Source organism: Arachis ipaensis, chromosome B04, assembly GCF_000816755.2.
Source record: "Arachis ipaensis cultivar K30076 chromosome B04, Araip1.1, whole genome shotgun sequence".
NCBI lineage: Eukaryota > Viridiplantae > Streptophyta > Magnoliopsida > Fabales > Fabaceae > Arachis > Arachis ipaensis.
In genome coordinates this window covers 121,165,063-121,172,057 of record NC_029788.2, presented here as the reverse complement: position 1 = coordinate 121,172,057, position 6,995 = coordinate 121,165,063, and the positions used below count along the sequence as shown (strand labels likewise).

The 6,995-nt window shown below is 36.9% G+C and overlaps 1 protein-coding gene and 1 long non-coding RNA gene across 2 annotated transcripts in view; one reads left to right on the top strand and one right to left on the bottom strand.

Moving 5' to 3' along the window:
- LOC107635057 (TMV resistance protein N-like) overlaps positions 1-6,995 on the bottom strand; it is a 136,631-nt gene that overhangs the window by 95,474 nt on the left and 34,162 nt on the right. The gene's annotated exons all lie outside the window — the stretch shown is intronic.
- Positions 1-6,995, top strand: part of LOC110271293 — a 96,686-nt gene that overhangs the window by 74,714 nt on the left and 14,977 nt on the right. The window contains exon 2 of the long non-coding RNA XR_002361859.1: positions 4,049-5,528. This is a non-coding gene — a long non-coding RNA (uncharacterized LOC110271293). The remainder of the gene's footprint in view (positions 1-4,048; positions 5,529-6,995) is intronic.

The window sequence follows — 6,995 nt, the reverse complement described above, 5'->3', positions numbered from 1 at the left end:
AGTGCAAAAGTTACAAGATAGGTTTCTGTTAAGAGGATGCGGTTGACATTCACCGACCCTCGTTCTCTTGACAACTCAGATTTACATAGCACTCTCCACTTCGTTCGTCAATCTCCTCAAAATACAATCTTACTTCATAATGTCCTTGGTTTTGTAGTATATATCCATGGAAGCAACCAGTCCTAAGTCATGTTTTAGAATTACAACTTTCCGAACTTCAGGTTCGATAAGCTATGTCCTAATGAACTAACGTATTGTTTGCTATCTGAGAATCGCACGTGACACCAAAACAAGCACAAGTTTACTCAAAAGGATTCAAAGCTTAGGAAGAGAAGAACAAATATCACAGATGAGGTTCACAAGAATTCAGTCCACAATCCACAAATTCAAATACAGTTCTATAAAAGGAATAAGATAATAATTCACGGCAAAAACATATCGAATCTTCTAGATAATGGATGAAATCTTGAAATCGAAAACCATAGAAAACAACATGAAAATGAAGAAGATTAAAGCAAATATTCACAAAAGTGAGAAAGATTAGAACTAGCTACAAGGCAGGAATCGCGAACTGGAACTGAAACTGAAACCTGCAAAAACACGTTTGAGAAAATCTACTAAAGGATAAGTCAAAATTGGGTAAAAAAAGGACAAGAGTAGTAAGAAGTGGCAGATGACAGATGATCACAGTAATCAGAAGACAACAATGACATAGAGGACAAAGAGGATATTCCTATAGGCCTTTGATAGTGCCACAATTTGTACAAATAGGCGCGCTTCTATTTATACAACTGTGATCCTACCATAGGACACTTGCTCCATATTACACAGATTAAACCTAAACTCTGATACCACTTTGTCATAGCCCAAAACGAGCCATGATCGGCGCTCAGGAAAATAATCCCTAGCAAGCCTAACCGACTCAAAGATAAATTCAATAAGGAAATTACAAATATTTTAAAATAACTTTACAGTTTTTAAAATGAATAATTACATATTTTTAACAAACGGTAAAATAAATAAATATGAATGGATCCTGCCTGTGACATATGGAGCATATACATCTAGGACTCGACAAAAATAGATACTCATTGCAGATCGTGACTCTTGATTAGAAAGTCTCACATAGTCAAGTATTTGTTCCTGAAAAATATTTTTGGAAAAAGGGGTGAGTTTTGCAACTGAGTAACTAGACAATACATCTATAATTCACATGAGACCATATAAACATTATTATCAAAGTAATTTAAATTAGAAAATAGCAGTTGATAATAATAAGTGAATCAATAAGGGAGTTCTCATACAGAAATCAAATCAAAAGTCCACACTTGGGCGGCTCCACCTCTAAGGTTAGCCCTTTCCTCTAGTGTGTCTGTACGGAATAACAGATCCAACGTGTGGCCTACACGTTAGGCTAGCAACGCCCCTGCTAGCTGAGGTCTGAGCCAGATGCATCTAGGTTAACATCATAACCGCCGTTAACTACGGTTTTCTAATACAAGCCTCCCAAACCAATTCAAAACATATAATTTCACATACAACAAATCTTTGATCTTTCAAATATATAAAGTATCGAATAAAATCAAATCAGATAATACTTTCTCATCCAAATCGTATTCAATCCTATTTCTCAATCTTAAAGCATTTCAAATATATTTCATAATTCCAAAATAAGTGAGTACCAACAAAATTTCAATGCTTCAAAAATACATATTCGAGTAGAATCAAATGCTTTAAAATAATATAAAACTTCTTCAAACATACATATAGTCTCATAAAAATATATAGTCTGATGTGCATATTAGAATGAGCTTAACAATGATAAATATTTAGTTCTAATAACTCAATTAGTAAAACCAATTTAAAATCCTTTTATAATAATCTTTGTAAGTATAACTAAATTCAAAGCACCGCATATAAAAAAATATTTATAAACGTAAAGCCAAACAATTATAAATGTAAAGTCTACTCACAACTTGGTCCCAAGGGACCGAAAAAACTGAAACTGGAGTGCCAAATTAAAAGGGTGAAGATGGTTGGAATAGAATGGAACAAAAGAGCACAGAATTTGGACCGGGGCAGCGGTAGCTCTGACAAGCAGGCAGAACAGCAAACTGAGAAGTAACAGAGCGGAAGCAGCAAACTAGTGGCACACAGCAACAACGGCCAAAGGCAGAACAACGACAGCATCATCAATGGCAGTGGTAAAACAGTGGCAAAAACAAAACAGTATAAACAACCACTAACCAGGCTAGAACGGCGGAACAGAATTGACAAAGGTGCGAAGCGATTCCTGCGGCATTTTCAAAAGGGCAAGGACAGTGGCGGAAGACTCCAGTGAAGGAAGAATAGAGGACATTGCTGGAGCAAGCTGGCAGAGGCTCTAGCGGTGGTTTTTCTGGCGACAACAATGCCACACAGCTCGACGGCAGCCTCCTTCCACAATAACAGCAGCAGCGGTGGCAACACCCACCACTAGGAGTGGAAATAGGCCAGGCCAGGCCAGGCTTTGCTCTTAACAGGCCTGGCCTGTCATACAGTTGATTGGCCTGAGCCTGGCCTGCAGCCTGTTATAGGCTCTTTATAAAGTACTAGGCCTGACCTGTTATTTAGCCTGGCCTGGCCTGAAGCCTGTTAAAAGGCCTGATAATTTTTTTTTACAAAAATAAAAATATTATTTAAAAAAAATATTTTTTAATAAAAATAGTTATATGTAATATGTCATATATTTAATATTTATAAAAAATTTTAAACTTTTAACATATTTAAAATATATAAAAATATTTATAATAAAATATAATAAATTTAAAATATCTCATAATTTTATTAATAATAAATAATTATTTATATATTTAATTATATTTTAACAGGTCCAGGCAGGCCTGACAGGCCTATAAGACTAATTAGTGAGCCTGGGCCTGGCCTATTAATATATTAAGGCTTTTAAAAGAACCTGGGTCTGTACCTATTTTATAACAGGTCAGGCCAAACACAGGCCAGGCTGCAGGCCCCTGGCAGGCCGCAGGCCCCTGGCAGGTCGCCTGGCCTTTTTCCACCCCTACCCACCACCAACACCCCCTTGCCGGCGACAAGCTCCGTCGCGTTTTCCTTCCTCTTTCTCGAAGTCTTTCTCTTTGGGTTCCTCGGCAGCAGCGACAACTTGGTGGCAGCAAAGGCAGCACCTCCTCCCTCTTCTTCGTCGTGGTCTCCTTCTCTGTCTTAAGCAGTCGCTCTCTTTCTCTCGCACGTGCATCACTCTCCTTCCTCGCGCCTCTCTGTGAGTTCCGTTTGCAACGGCGACGGCAGACCTCCCTCTGCCGACGCTGTCTTCCTCTCTCCTCCTCTTCTCTCCTCTCCTCTGATCCCCTCATTCTCCTTTCTCTCTTTTGATCTCTGTGTGCGTGGGTGTTTGTAGGAGAGCGAAGGTGGGTTTAATTTGAGGATTAGGGTTAGGGTTTGGTAAAAAGAATAAGGATATTATAGGGATTTTACATAAAAGTTGTGTAAGAAAGCAAGAAAACTTCGTATAAAAAGTGTCTTCATCGATGCCATTAGAAGCCAAGAAAATATCGGTTAGTTAATTAGACAGTTGGCAGCGAGTTACTTAGAAGTCAGTAATCATCAGTAGTAGGAAATCTGTTATGAAGTAAGTAGCATGTATATAACCACCCTCCATTTCAGTAATGAATTAGAAAATCATACTCACTTCTCATGATTCACCTTCTCTAATCTAAGTAACTAGTGCACTAACAATGTAAATGAGAAGTAGCGATAGCAGAATCAATAAGTTCAACTATGAATGTTGAGCTATCAGAATTCAGAAGCATAACTAATATATACAAATGGATTGCTCATGCTTTTACAATAAAAGACATATTACAAGATGTGTATTAAGAAGTCAAAAGTGACATAAAGAACAACTAATACTAGCCCCAAACATATATAAACCCTTCATTTTCTGTGTTTGTGCCAGAGATTTACATTTCTTTCTGGGTTCACATGGCTGTTGGATAGATGCAATGAGGTCTCTCAAAAGCTTCAAATCTAGGGAACCATTTAGCTGATGAGATCTAAGCTTGGCAATGATAGGCAACCACGAGCATCTTAGTCCTCTTGTTCATATAGAAGGTGAAGAATGTGAGGTCATGTCCATGTTCAGTTCAAGAGTTGCTTTTCTTTTCCTTGTTTTCAATTTTGATTTGTTGAAATGTTGAATGTCTTGCTTGCACACCCAACATGCTCCAGATCTCCGTACACGGATATTATCATAATGATTACTGGGAAATAGCAATTGGAAGCGATTGTATTGGCATAACAGCTTACGAAAATAGTAGCTGTTCACGCACACAATGCACAAATTATTATCTAACTATAGCGCGCGTTAAATAATTCTTTACCGTTGCAGATCACCCAAGGCTGTACGTCATCATTTACCGAAGGATTTTCAATTAGGAAAGAGAGTGCAAGTGCAATTGTTTCAGTGCAAAACCTTAAATGTACAAGGAATATCGCAGAAAATGGGAACTTTCACGCCATCTAAAATGGGAAGCTTTAGCTTGCACATATTTGAGAAAGCTAAACCTCTTATATCCAAATCTGTCCACTTCATGTAACGTAAAACGATGCCATGAGTTGCTTCAAATTCCTACATAGAATATTTATTCATTATGGATTCTTATCTTAATTCTATACATCATAGTATCATACAATTGTAAAAAAATGGCACATATCTTGTTTTGTGTAAGGACACGATCAACATCTTCATAAGACCACAATCTACTACGCTTGCTCAAATCATTGGGAGATTCTTGCTTTACAATATGTTTGCCCATATCTTCAAGAAGGTCATGCATCCTGAGTATATCGCCACACTCATCGTCATTTGTTCTAGTGAGCAAAGATTTATCTATTAAAGTAGCAATGCCAATTTCAGCATGATAACCACACCTGTTTAATATATTTGACACATTCTCTAAATATTCTCATTTGAAAAAGCAAGCAATATCTAAAAAATATATTCTTTTCCAAATGATCTAAACCATCATAACTTATTTTTAATGTATTAAAAATTTTGTTATGTGGACAGCTCTTTATTTTTGCAATAGCACGGCGCCAAACATGAATGGTTCGACCACAAAGGTGAGAACCCAATACTACAAGTGCCAATGGAAGACCATCACAACACTTAACCACTTCTTTGGACAAATCCATATACCCTTCTTCAGGTTTTGGCCCTTTAAAAGCATTCAAATAAAAGAGTTCAAGTGCTTCATTTTGCTCCAACCCTTCAACCTTACAAATTCTATTCACGGCTCCATGCACTTCTAGTACATGTGTATCTCTGTGATTATTATTCTGCTTCCAGGACCAAACCAGTCTTGTTCACCAGCCAAATTTTCCAATTGGCCTTCATCGTCTACATCATCGAGAACTAGAAGGACTTTCTTACGGCATAAAGAGTCACAAATAATCCCTTTTCCCTCAAACTCGTCATTGAAAGTACCTGAATTTATGTTCATGCTAGCAATGTAAATAAAATACCTACAACTTAATTGGCCCTAGAATCACTCACTCATATAAAAGACACTATCATGTTTTCATCTCTCAAACTCACTAACACTCATAAAACAAAGGAGAGAATTTCAAAACATACTCATTTTATTATGGAACACACAAAATACATAAGGCATATGAGCCTTTATATAGGCAAAGTTTTATACTTAAAGTTCAGGATTCTACTAGTTTCTTAATACACATACTTATCCAACTTTGCTTCTTACTTTGACTATTCAAATAAGTAACTTCTTGTAATTTCTAGCACATCTTGAAAATTCTTTATTAAGCTTAGTCATCAATCTTGAAGCTTCCAATGCACTTCATGATTCTTCTAGTATGGAGGTGATGAGTGCAACTTCCATTCAATTCCAATTCAATTTGATTTTGAACTTCTTCAATGTTCTAGTATATTGTAGTTGTGCTATTCTTTTGAATGTTCTTCAAAACTCTTCAAGCTTCCAACATCTTCTAGTAAATAGATGATTATTGTTTTCAACTCAAACTTTTCTTCTTCAATTCTTTAACCATGTTTTATGAAGATTCTAGTCCATGCAAGTTGATTTAAAATTTTAATCAACATTGCTTCCCTTAAATCAAACTTGCAGAATTAAGCATCTTCTTCAATTTGTAAAATAACTCGATCTTCAATGGCTTTGTAAATATATCAGCAACTTGTTCTTCAGTTGGACAATACTCGATCACTGGTTTTTGTTTGTATCCTTTTGCAACTAATCTTGCTTTGAAACGATCAACTTCGCCATTGGGTTTGTACTTAGTCTTGTAAACCCACTTTACTCCAATCGGCTTCTTATCTGCTGGTAAATCTGTCAGCTCCCATGTGTCATTCTTCTCAATGTCATGAATCTCCTCATCCATTGCTTTCTTCCAATTGTTGTCTTTAGAGGCTTCTTCAAAGTTCAATGGCTCACAATCTGAAAATAGAGCAAAATTTATGATTTCTTCATCGGACGGATCGTTGTCATTGCCAACTTCATAATCTGCTAATCTAGCAGGTAGTCTCCGTTCTCTTTGCGATCTTCTAGATGATTCTGGTTGTTCAATTGTGTCAATTTGTCTTTCTTCTACTTCGTCACATGTATTTGGAATTATAGTCAGCTGCTTTTCTGTCTTTGTGTTCCAGTTCCACATGTCTTTCTCGTCGAACGTCACGTCTCTGCTGATGATCACTTTCTTTGATTCTGGATTATACAGCTTGTATGCTTTTGAGTCTGTGCTATAGCCAATAAATATACACTTCTCGCCTTTGTCATCTAACTTCTTCCTTAATTGATCTGGTACATGGGCATAAGCGATACACCCAAAGACTCTGAAATGATGAATGGAAGGCCGCTTTCCACTCCAAGCTTCCTCTGGTGTTTTATCACGAACACTTTTTGTTGGACACCTGTTTAAAATATGAACTGCTGTTGCAACTGCTT